The following is a 13,668-nucleotide window of genomic DNA, read 5'->3' as shown; positions in this document are numbered from 1 at the left end:
ACTTCTTGCACCGCAGCTTCAGACCAGAGTGTGCTAAAGCCATACAACTGGCAGCTCTGACAGACTTGGAAGCCAGCATTCACCACATGACGAAGTGGATAAAAATATACACTAGGGGAGCAATCTTCATGTCCATCTTTCTCAACTTCCTCTTAAATTTGAGCATGTATGACACAGCAACAGAAAGTGCACCTTTCTCCAGATGGGGTAAAGTTGTGCTTCAGAAGATAGGAATAAAGTTTTAACCCCATGTCCTCCATGGAGGTTTCACATATGCAGTTCTGCAGTTGACGGCAGCTCTGTCCCGAGCTGACACACTGTAAAACTATAGAATCCTGTCAAACAGTCTTATGTATCGATGGCTACATGATACAATGCAAAGAGACTAAAGCTGAAGCCACGTGTCCCAGACAAAGAGTCAGCATCCTCACCAGTTCATGATAAATAAACAGCACTGCTCTTGCATGGCAGGGTAGCTAGCTCTAGGAATGTTGTACAGTACTATGAAGAAAATGCAAGTAAAAAAAAAAAGTATTAAAAGCAAAATTTAAATGTTATTTCGGTCTTTCTAACCCTGTTTGGTCCAGAAACTAAATCTAATACAGAGCCGCCAGTATTAGCCCTAAACTCTGATGTATTAGCATCCAGGACCAGCATAGATGAGACTTTTCTAATGTCACCTGTAATCCCACATAATAATTGGCAAATACTATCCTCCTTAGTCTTGGAAGTAACATTTGGTATCTAATGTTGGTAGAAAGCTGGTTACTTATACAGTCTACCTGAGAATTACACTGAATTACATCAAATAATTTACCAGATAAAAGTTACATTTTCTATTTCAGTGGGTCAGTGAATTAACAGTTACATGTCGGTATTATCTAATTAATTTGTCCTGTGTCCTGTGTCCAACCCTGGTCATGAGCAGGGTTGGCTGATCCACACTAGTATCATATGCATGCAGCAGATTTGAGCTTGTCAATTTGTGAACATGAATGCTACAAAGCAAACTTTCATCAAACTATAAATAAAAATATAATATATATATAATATATATTTTATCTTTTGCCTTTTAACCAGCCTTCAATCTAGCATTTGTAGTTTGACAAACAGTGGTTCGACCCTACCCACTGACATTTAACTCAGCCAATGAGATGACTTCTGCCTCTGGATGAGTTAAGCCTGCAAGAAATGTTTGTATAACTAAAACTTCCGCCCTCATGTACATCCACATGGCATCTGTACAAGTACGTGTTTGAGTGTGTGTCTGCGCTCATCATATTTCAGGGACCAGAGGCAAGGTAGGGTGACATTTCTGAAGGCACGTAAAACCTTGCCACTGTCTCACAGCACTGTCTGTTTGGATTACAGCAGCAGTGTGCACAGTGTCGACGGGGAAAGCTCACGGAAAGTATGTAAAAATACCCGACTTCTGTCATGTCTGATGCACAGAAAATGAAAATAGACAACTTGACTTGAGTGAGTATTAAAAAGTGCTGGTGAGTATCAGCTTATGTTAGATTGTGTATGTATTTTGTGCTCTCTAAATGCTGGAAAACAGCTTGAATACTAATGAAGTGATTATCCACAATTTGACAGTTATGACATATTTTCTTCGTACTTAACTGTAATGTCAGAGTCTGCATCTTTGCACTGGAATAACAAGTTAACTTGTTCCTCAGAAAGTTAAAGGCTCAGTTCACTTAAATTACAAAATAAACAGGTTTTGTGACTCAAGCCTGGTGCACCCTGCAAAGACTCACATAGAGATAGAGTATTAAAACCACTAAATGTAATTAGAATTTCAAGGATAAACTCTTGATATTATGACAATAAAATCATTGTTTTATGGTTGCAGTGGTCAGGTCTCCAGCAGGACCTCAAACTGTCCCACTGACGTCCTAGAAAATTTGTCCACACTTGGCCGCAGTGGAGCTTCAGCTTCTGTATATTCGCGGGAAAGTACCTCACATTTTTGCATTCAATATTCGCATTGCACTGTATGTGAAAAGACCTTCAATCATGCAGATAGCTTTGTTTTTTGTGCTGAGGCAATCTGCATGCCTAGATAAAACTTTTTTTCAGCATTAAATGCCCTAAGTATTCCGATATCTACAAGAACAGCATTGTTTCTGTGATGCCGCCATATTATCTGCTCCCATTTTCTTCACCAGCGCCCTGTGAGAAACCCCCTCCACACCTTCAGGCTGAATGACAAAAGACATTGTGATTGTGATGACTGCGTGGACCACAAAGGGTGTGGAAAGGGGCTCGGCGATGCCACGGCTCATAATGCCCTGCTAACCTGTGCTTTCAGTTTCTATTCAAAACAACACATGATCATAGTCCTAGTCAGATCTATGAGGGCGGCATCTCTGTGCGAAAGGCGACAGTCTTGTGACTCTAATACAGTTTGATATAGTGGATGGGTTTTCACGCTCACTGCCCAAAGGTAATATATTAGCTAATCTCAGTGTACAATGCTGCTGTTTGTCAAGCTACTGGTGGATGAAACAAGTCTTCATAGAATAAAAATCTCTGATAGATGTGTGCCACATACAAAAACATGTATCACAAGAAAAGGGGAGTTGGAGACAATGAAAGATTGAATTGGTGTATACACATCCGAACAAGAAGCTAAACAAGTTCGCCATGTGGAGCCTAATGTGTATTGATGTGTTCATGTCAGCTGTCTCTTTGGCTTTGTCACACGCTCTGATGATCGCCTTCCTGCCTGAGTGCTACCTATACTGACCAAACACATGAATATATACATTGTATAGGAGGATGTGGCAGGATGAAAGGATGGAGGGATGTTGGCATCAGAGTTTAAACACTGAGGTGTTTCTGATAAATAATTCTTACTGTAGAAAGGTCTATAAAAGGTCGAGCACTGTGCTTCAGGGTTTTCCTGTAGCTGGGTTGTCGACATACATTTGAAAGACTTGCTACTAACTGAATGAAATGTATCTATGACACACATTTGCACTCACACCAACCAGGTCGTGCTAAAGCAATTAAAAGCGTGAATGAGCCTCCAGAAAACTGACCACCAACATTAAACAGGAGGGGAGATAATGTTAGCAGACAGCTGGAGGTGCTCCAATGAGTTCATCACACATCAGGCACCCCAGGGCTGATTTAACCCTTCATGGTTGGATTACACACACCAGCATGATACTGTGCCGCAGGACAAAGCACCTTTTAAAGACACATAGCCTCATGCTATAGTGAATACATTAACACAAATAAAATGGCAGACAATAAGCGCACTACACTATAGTAAAAATTCATAAGGAGTGCAAACAGCTGTTAATGCTATAGGTGGCTATGTAGTGACAACAAAACGCTTACATTTAGCACATTTAAAGCAAGATAAAAAAATTACAACAGTGCTAGCAGGTCTGTGTGGCTGTGCATGGGCACAGCTGTGTTAGCTAAATGCTAACACACTCACAGTGATAGTGGTAAAATGTTAAATATGTGTTGCATCTTAGTTTATTGCATTAATGTCTCTTATTGTTGTTTGAATTACGTTCTTCTGTATGACAGGGGAGACTATTAAAATGCCATACAGGTGTTTAACAATTAATGTTCGTAGTCTGTAATATAATGTATGCATTCGCTCTGACTGATAAAAGTCATCATCAACCACACATTTATTCTATCAACAGAACAAACCATAGTGCTTGACAGAACTGTCACTCACTTCCTAGATGACCTAATGATGCACAGCTGTTTTCACTTTGGCTCACTGAGCAGACAGTCTACACCTACTTAAACAAGCTTAAGATTTGTAGAACCTGGAGTTATTAAATACTGGACTGAAATAAATGATCTAACAAAAATGGTTCATGTGTATTTCCTCTGGCACAGTTCATATCAATCAAAATTAATTAAAATGTAAATAAGCCAGAGTTAGTCAAGATGGGATCATTTCCACCTGCAGTCCCTTGACAGAATGTTAAACAGTCCAACTCACAAAGATGTAGAAGTCTCACAGACTTCATCTAAAATTTCATCTTGTCTCTTTGTCCCAGACTTTAAGTAATGTTAATGAAATGTATTTTGTCATGTAAAAATCTAGCTACAAATTCTTCCTTGTAGCGGTTTACATGTAACATTTGTTACCAGTATAAAACCATGTGAAACAGATGACACACAGTAATCTGCTCTGTAGTAACCTCTGCTCTGCAGCATCACTAAATAAAAGCCTTGTGACACGTCAAAGTGTGCACATGTCCTTTCCTCTTTTAATGACTCACACTCTATAAACCAGAACTCTGCCACACTTCACTAGCTTTTGTGTTTTCCAGTCTGCAGGCAGGGGTACAGTGGTGAGCGCTGAAGCGTGACCATATTGCTCTGCTATTACTGGTTTTGTCTCCTGGCTTGGTGCCTGTGTACAGTGCAGGAATGTATATGTGCGTGGCGTGTCAGACAAGGTGAGCACGCTGACCTCTCTCAATCAGACGGGGGCAATGATCCAACCAGCGCTGACCTAATTTGGTGGGGTACCTCTGATCTAGGTCATGTTACCGTCAGCAACCTGCGCTCCGTTTAAATTCCCTGCAGCTGTTAGCCGTGACAGCTGGAGAGAAATTGGCAGTAGGTGGGGAGATGATGGTGTGATCCAGGTTTGTGTTTTTGTAAAATGCCTTTTTGTTGTCAGGCTTGTGGTGGATTTTTGCCTAATAGCAGAAATGTCATGTAGTTGTTAACAGAATTATGAGGCCCATTTGGAAAACACTATAACACAGTGGGTTATTTCCTTAAAATCCAAAGCAATTTGAACATTCTGCTTTGTGCTGCAGATATTGTCATTAATGAAAAATAAACCCTATGTAGGAGACATCCTCTGACTTCCTTTTCCTAGTTGTTGTTTATCACAGGACTTCCTGCTAAAGGTTGCAATGGTACTGCATCTAGGCACATTAACTCAATTTTGTGGTACTAGAGTATTTCCATTTTCTGCTAACTCACTACATTTCAGACATAAATATTTTACTTTATACTCCACTTTTATCTGATAGTGATAGTTTTCAATCACTTTTCATATTAAGACTTAACATAAAAAAGAGTATATCTAGTTGTCACATTTCAGATGTCTATGAATTGTTAGCAGCTGCACCAAAGAGACATCTCCCTCTCTTCCTCAAATGGCCTCATCTCAATCATTCAACTATTTGAGACCAAAGAGTAAACACTGCAAATTCAGTCCCATACACATTTCTTCCTTCATAAACTGCTAATCATCTCATGACTGCTCAGATATATCTGTGAACCACTGGAGGCGGCTGAGCCTTTACACTGGGACTCAACTTCCAAACTATATAAAGTAGTTACAACAACAACTAGCTGGTTTCATTTCCCAAAGCACAGCAGGACATGTAGGCTGCAAATTGATATGTTGACTCTAATATCACTGTACAAACTTAGTCTTACTGACACACAACACAAATACATATGTGCATCAATTGTCAGACAATGTTAAGACAACATCAGGCAAATGTACGGAAATAGCAGAGACTGTTCCTCCACTCTTTGGGCTCCTCATGAATATGAAAAGAGATGAACTGCATCTATTGTGCTATTGATTGACCAGTCACATTAAAAGGTCAAAATAATCCATCTGGAGCAGGAGTCAGTGAATGAATTCGACTAAATAGAAAAATGTATGCATTTAGGCCATTTGCCTGACATAAAGACAGAACAGATAGGATCTCATCTTAGCATGTATAAAGTTTATAATGATAGCAATTAACCAGACTTAAATTGTTTCCCCACATTGATCAATAAAAAGTTTCAAATCACAGGAGCAGAAATGATTCATTAAGATATTGAGTCAAATCCATCAGTGATTATACACTGGCTGTTCAAAAACATGAAAGAAGCTGTCAAATATCACTAAACTAGGGAACATTTTGGGACCAGTCTTCTCATTCTTCATTTCTCCCACTGGATTAAGGCCATTGATTCACCCAGTACACTTCGAGGTCAAAAATTGGCTGTTTGCCCAATCAATGGCCACCTCACTGCTGTCTATCTGCCAATCAATAGGCCTACCTGCTTTAATCTCACCACAGCTCCCCGTCAACATGTAGCCCAGCGCCTATCTATCCTCAATATGGTCGTGCATCCTCTCCGGCAGCAAAAACTCATAACAGAAGATCTCCTGAGGAGGAAGTTCAGAATCAATACTTTGAGAGAGAGAAGCCGGGATAGATGCAGGCGATGGTTGTTATGATCCTCTACCAGCGAGACAATGATAATTTCAGCTCTGTTGTGGACGTAATGAAGAAGCTGATGAGGAAAGCTGACTGCAGGGAGAGAATCAAATTGTGATTTTTCTTATTTTGAGGAGTCTGGTGAACAGAAAACCCCTGCAGTAGGTGCAAAACAAATTCAGTTATTTTATTTAGAGATGTTCAAAACACTAGAACTATACAAGAAGCCTTCATTGTCTCAAGAATATAATGATGACTAGACTAGATAAGCACTAAGTGAATAAAGAAAAAGGCCAGGCTATTGAAGCTGCAGCACCCTCAAGGTTAAATTAAGTGATTTGGGAGCACAAGGTCGCTTCACATCTCTGGAGGGCAGGAGGAGTAAATCATCCTTTCCCATTTAAAACCACTGATGAGGTGTTCATACAAGCTACCAGACCAGTACAGCAGCCGCAGGTTGAACTTGCATTCACTGATTTTTTGGCCATTTGGGGTCAGTGGAAACCCACCACTGATGTTGATATGGCTGACATGTTCTACACATCTATACATCCAACAGACACAGAGCAACATTAGCATTAGCATTTTTAAACCTGAATATCAGATTTTTCAGTCAAAAGTCCAATATTCAGTCAGTTTTTAGTTTTACTGAGATGGCTTTTTAGCTGCTAAATGTTCGACTGTGTTCACTACATGACATTACATTTGTCTGTCTGCTGTTTGGTGCTGAGTCAGTAGTGTAGTGGGTGTTTTTGGCTGGAAGAAATATTGATGAGAGCAGTGAAAATGAATCAATGTAGTGAATTTGTGGGCCATAAAACCAATACAATTAGGTTAAGATGCTAAATAGCTCTGTGGCTGGGGGGGAACTGCAGAGTAAAACTAAACAATAAAACTAGTAACTTGATGAATTTTTAATATACAAATATTAGCTAGGGCAGCTTTAATAATGTTTTGCTGCCTGCCATGACTGACTGAGGCACAATGGGTAACTTTATGAAGCTTTTGTAGTTCTCTTAGAGGAAGTGATGTGCTTTATTTGGAATAAACTGCAGAGGAACAGGCTATCATTAGGAACGACAGCCAGAACCAGCAAGAGACACTCTAACAAAATCAGTTTAATTTGATAAGTGTTTTCTGGGAAGCAGAAACAACACAACAATAACTGCTTCACCAGCAACAATGGAGTCATAAGAGAAAAAAAGGAGGGTCTTGTGGATTACCACACAGTAAGAGGCAGTGACAGATAGTACCAAGCCCACCACCCCCACCGTGCTCTCATGGTGTGACAGCGGAGCCTCACGAAGGAGGTAAATAGGTTCTGACAGCATATTACAAAGCCTCTCGGCTGGGCTGGGCGGCAACATCGTGTGTTTTAAAGGATGGTGAAGGACATACAACACAGAGAGAGACACACAAACACATTTACATTCAGGCTTGCTCTATAATCCAGACACTGAGAGTGTGAGGAGACACAGGTGCAGCTCACTGTCCAGGTTTTGAACCTTGTAACATTTTAAACACTTGTCGATTCAAAATTAATTTAAAAATTCACACCTCCTAGAGCAATAAACATTGTGTGAAATACACCTATTTGTTTTCTTAGCTGAGAGTTTGATGAGAAGATTGCTACCACTTTCATTCCTGTGGCTACACTAAATATGAAAATACAGCCAGGCAACAATTAGCTTAACGAGTTTAAAGAACAGATGCCAGGTGAGTTAGCCTGGCTCTGTCCAAAAGTAAAAACATCTAATACCATCACTTAGTGTGCAAAGCTTACAAATGAAAAAGCTAGCTGTTACGCTAGCTAAGTTAAGCTAACCATCTGCTGGCTCTGGCTTAATTTTTAGCAGTACAGACATGAGAATGGTGTCAATCTTCTCATTTCACCCTCAGAAAGAAAGCAAATAAGTGTTTTCCCCAAAGTATTGAGCTGTTCCTCTTAATATATTATATATATATATATATTATCATGTTATTATATATATACATATATATATATATATATATATATATGGAGAGAGAGAAAAACATAATATAGTTTAATCTCTAAGGTTCAGGATACAAATACCCTCTACTTTTGCTTTCATGCCAGAAATAAAATCGCGTCTCTTTGTTTGTAATCAAACTCAGCTCACATCTGCCAGAACTTGCTTCTAAAAGGAAAAAAAAACAACAGACTACAAATTAATTACTTTTACAATTACTTCATCAAGGTCATACCAATCGCCTCCCCTGCTCAGAGCAAATTAAGTCAACCGTCTGGATGTGCAGGCATGTGTGGAATCCATGTAATTATCTTCTGCTCCGAGGAGCCTTGAATGATTGTTGGTGTAAATGCAGTGATGCACCGCTCCTCTATTTTCTATTGAATTGGTCTGAGCCAACCAAAGGATTCGTCTGCTGTTTTCAGGCACTCACAATCTGCTCTGCAAAGGTTAAAAAAAGACTGTGCCCTTTACCTCTGCACACATAATGTCACCCTCCATTGCTTATTCATACACACACGCAGACAGGCAAACACACACACCAGCAGCAGAAGATGAGGGTCAAGGACAGGTGGGACCTCAGAGAGACATTGTTGAAAGCTGATGGCCTCTCCAAAACAAGCACAGAGGCTGGGATGCAGAGAGAGAGAGGGGGCGGCAAATGAAAGAAAGCTATCAGAAGCAGCAGCTGGATTGGTTGTGACAAGGTACTGATGGGATAGAGAGGCTCCACCAATATAGAAAGCCCTGCCATCAGCAGTTCTGTGCCTTCAGGTAATAGGCAAATAACATGAATTCACTTCCTCGCTGATGCACTCACTGCGACAGTATGGTGCTTTGATTCCTGCGAGAGTGCTTTCCTTTGTCGCCTCCCAAAGCAACAAGGGTTGGTGGGAGAGGCAAGTGCATTTGGCCACACCATTCCTCACAGCAGATAAAGTTGGGTCTTTGTCTTCCTTACTGCCGCCACTGCCTTGCATGTTTTTGCTGAGCATCCAAAATGGGAAAAAACTGTTAATTTCAGGCTGCTTCTGTTCCCCGCTACACAACCTTGATATGAAATCACTCTGATTCACTTTCCCCCGACAGATGGAGGTGAAGCGCCTTTTCCGATTTGCAGCTACCAGCCAGACTTCACTCAATTACCCAGTGGCATTTTTGTGACCTTGCACAAGATAGTAATGACCTCCCGCCTTCGCCATCCCGCTGGGCTCCTCCTTTTTATTTTTTCTCCTTTTTTTCATGGGACGGAAAGTCCTCCATCACAGCATGAGCTGATTGATGCCTTAGGTGCACGACCTCATGTTAAACATGAGGATGACAGCAAATCCATTCTCAAGTCTCTATTCGAACACCTATTTTTTTGTTCTAAGGGCAACAGATTTCCATTTTTTAATATTATTTAGAGGATTTCTCACATCTTGAATCGATTGAATTCAAAATAGAGGAGATGTTTTCCTGTTAAATACAAACCAAACCACACACAGACTCTGCGTTTGCTCCCCCTGGATCTAAAAACCTCTCTGCTTAGATAATCAGAAACATGAGAAAGAACTAAAGCGCTGCTTTGTAAATGATGACATGAGAACTGTTCTGCTCAAATGTTGTTTTACAAAGAATAAAGCTGGGTTTAATACATGCCGAAAGCAATGACCACAGATTATACACCAAAAGAAAACTGCAGACAGGATCGCTTAAACATGCTAAATGCTAAATCAGTGCAATAATGCAAATCATTTCAAGTCCAAGTAACTGCTTTTCATCCAGTTTCACAGTCAAACTAATGGTGTGTGAACAGAGCCTCATATACAAGGCAGCTATGATGCATATTAACACGGTGCATGTGTTTTGTATATTGCTGCTGAGTGTGTATTCTTATAATAAACGTGGTTATCCTTGTAACACAGACACTTAAGATTCATCACATTCCTTAAAAATGAAAAAGGAAAAGGAAAAAAGTTACATATTGTAGCAGCTTCCTAATAAGATCAGCTATCATGCAAAAATAAACTGCATTTTCATCTTTTCAGCGCCTCATTATATAAATATTTCACTCCATTTGAGATGAAACACTGTCCTAGTTTAGAGAGGAAAACCTTGACACGAACAGCTGAAATTGAAGCTTTTGTGAAAGAGAATATTCAGGGGGAAATGGAGAAAAGACTTGATCTTTGACCCGGCCTGTCATACACCAAATCTTCTCTTGTTTATGCTGTTGTAGAGACGAAAATCAGAAGTCATGATGCACGAGCATGATGAGGTCAGGTGATCTTTGATCAGGCTCACAGTCAGCAGAAGCTGCAACAAACAGTCATCGCTGAGTGTTCACAAACATTTCTACACCCAGCACTAGACACAGATTCCAGAGAAAGGAAATTTCCTGCTGCAAGCAAACACATTTACTTTGAGGCAGTTTTCACACTGTTTGGACACTGAACTGTGGACAGTGTCATGAGCCACCACTTTAATGCTAAAATAGGACCACATAATTAATGAAGGTGGTCACAGGACAAAAAGCATGTTCCAAAGTCATTGGTCACATGGTCCTCCCAAGGAAAGCAAAGAAAAAAAAGCTGTTTCACGTGCATCTCTGTGTATGCGTCTGCACACAGAGGCGGAAGAGTGTAGCAGTTAGTATATCGTTTTATATTAACAGGAAATTATATAAACTGTGCACTGCTGGATGAAAATCAAACTGCAACTTTAGAAAATTAAACAGTTAAACTAAAGAAAAAAATAAATAAAAAAGGTGTTGCTGCAGCTGTTTGACCACAATCTGCACAGACTTTTTTTTTTTCCCCCCAGCCGTGGACAGCTCTTTGTGCATTGCATTGTGGGAGAGTAAATTAGCGTCACTTCTCATTATGTTAATAGAAAACGTAATCTATTCGCTATTATGTTTCCTTCAAAATATATCGGCTGTTTTAAATTAATCATACAGCACATAAATGAGATTAATTTAATATTCTTTATTGGAAATTTCATTCTCCATTATTTGTGGAACTGTATGCTCTGACTCAGGACAACTGAGGTTATTCCTGTAATTAATTGGGATTCATTAATTAGAAGTATACTAACTTAACACTATCTTTCACATAAACTTTTAATATGAGATCCACAAGGACACAGGATTTTCAGACAGGGTTTAGAAAATGTCTCTGTAATGATGAGAGTGAGGATATGCATTTATTTTGTCCTTGTGTCGTTGCCTTGTGGGCGGGTATCAAGAGACAGCTAGCTTTGTATTCTATTGCCTTGAGTAACAAACAGTAACAGTAGGGGACTAAAGAAGCCATGTAGCATTAGTTAAAAAATCATCATTAATGTGAAGAAGAAAGAAAACTTGTGGCTTTTTGTTTGTTTTATTTTTATATAAATTATCACACTTAATAATTAGGAGAGAAGTGGAAAGTTCAAGTGCAGCTATAAGTGCGATGTTTTTCAGAAAGTGAACTCAGACTTCAATGATTACAGTTTTGTTTACAGGCTTTCTCAGTCAGATCACATTAATGCTGTTAGATGCACTTCATTACTACCTCATCCTCCTCACACTATTGGACATCAAACAGCATCAAGCTGCACCGACATTCAACCAGAACGCCTTGATGAGTGGTGACAGTGATCGCAGTGATTAAAACACACACATACACACACACCTAACCGTTGACAAGCAGTAATATGAGCGGTGACAGTCATTGCTGTGCACTGCCTAATGAAGTACAATGGCTCGACTCCATACTTAATATGTCAGCTGCTTGTGTGTCATTCTTGGACTAAACAGTTCTGACTGAACACAGAGGCTTGGTACAGTATCTATCTGTTCAGCAGTGCTGCACTGACACCCTGAGGCCTCTGTGTCACTCCTCCTGCACATGATGATGATGAAGTAGTCATTCATAGAGTAAACTGCAGCAATTTCTTGTTCAAAAATATGTGTATTTTGTTGTTTTAAGTCTTGAAAATGTAGAAAATAGATGCAAAACGCAATAATTTACAAACCAATATCACTTAAGCATAATAAGATTACATTGTTTTCTTGTGGTGCAATAAAGCACTACATGCACCGAATTCACTCAGAACCGATGAAACAAATTCGTTTAAAGACAATAAGCGGTCTTATCAACATTTTACAGAGTCTGCAGAACGTTGGCTCAGTGAGATATCATTTTCAGCTTCCTGGGGGAATATGCCACTGTTCATTTAATCTGTGGCTCCCTGCGACACTTCCCTCAAAGAGGCGGAAAACAAAGGCGGGAGAGAGAAAGGGAAACACAACTCATATTTCATTAAATCAGTGGGAAACCAGAAAGCAATCAATGCAGAACACAACTTTGCCATTTTCTTATCCACTGGCTCAGAAACTGAAGAGATGTTGTAATTTTATTTCAGTTTGAGTGACAACTGCTGCAGTTTGTATAGTATATTACTGAATCCACACGTGAGTAAACATGCACTTAAATCAATACTGTATCTTAGCTGACTATTCATTGCCAATTTTTCAACATTCAAAAGAGTGTAAACACAGTGTGTTATTGATTAGAGGCAACATCACTGTAAAGAGGCAGCTCCTCTCAACACCAGAATCTATAACTTTTCAACTGGAACTGGACAGAATTAGCAGATGATGAGACATAAGAGGTTTTCTCAAAGGCAACAAAGAGGGAGCTTCTATATAACGTCAGCTGAAAGAAAGATAAAAGCACAGTAATGTGTTTTGTGAAGAGGTGGAGGTGGAAATATAGCAAGTGAAATGGAAAAATGTCCATTTTAAAGCCCTATGTTTTAGCTTTTCCGCTCTTGTGCACCTCAGAACCCATTTTTTCTTCAAATGTAAGGGACAATGAAATCAAATCAAATCTATGGCTATAATTTTTAAATGAAATCCTGGCTGATGTAGCACTAATATTATTGTATGTACATGATTTGTAATATTTCAAAGACATTTCTGCTTTGCAGCGTTCACTGAGTGTCACAGGATGTGACAGCAGGCTGTGGAGACCACTGTGCTCTGCAGTGACACTGTGTCCACTCGCATCAACAGCACTGTCCCCTGCAGTGACCTGTCACTGTTCTGCCTTTAACCACCTGCTCTGAGGGGAAATAAAGCAGCTATGGCAACACCTGCCCACATCTGGTGCCTCTGCAGCCACACAGTCACTGTTTTTATGGGTCACAAAATGATAGCTGGTCATTTTTCTGATGGCTGGGTACAAAAGGCCGGAAGGGTTCTGCTGTTGTTGCCTCTGCATTTGCACTTAAGAAATGGACTGATGATAGCAAATAAGTATCACTGGAAACAGCTAAGGAATAGCTCCAAACTCCCCTAAAAATCACAGCTTGCCATTTATTAACCTTAGGACATATCAAAGCTAGTTTTTGCTAGCTCACACAATGCTAATTAAACCTATCAGCATTCTGTATATCTCTGTATTCACAGTATACCAGAGTCT

Source organism: Lates calcarifer, linkage group LG7_2 (genome assembly GCF_001640805.2).
Source record: "Lates calcarifer isolate ASB-BC8 linkage group LG7_2, TLL_Latcal_v3, whole genome shotgun sequence".
Lineage (NCBI taxonomy): Eukaryota > Metazoa > Chordata > Actinopteri > Centropomidae > Lates > Lates calcarifer.
The sequence above is the reverse complement of the archived record's forward strand: the minus strand, read 5'-3'. Positions refer to the sequence as shown.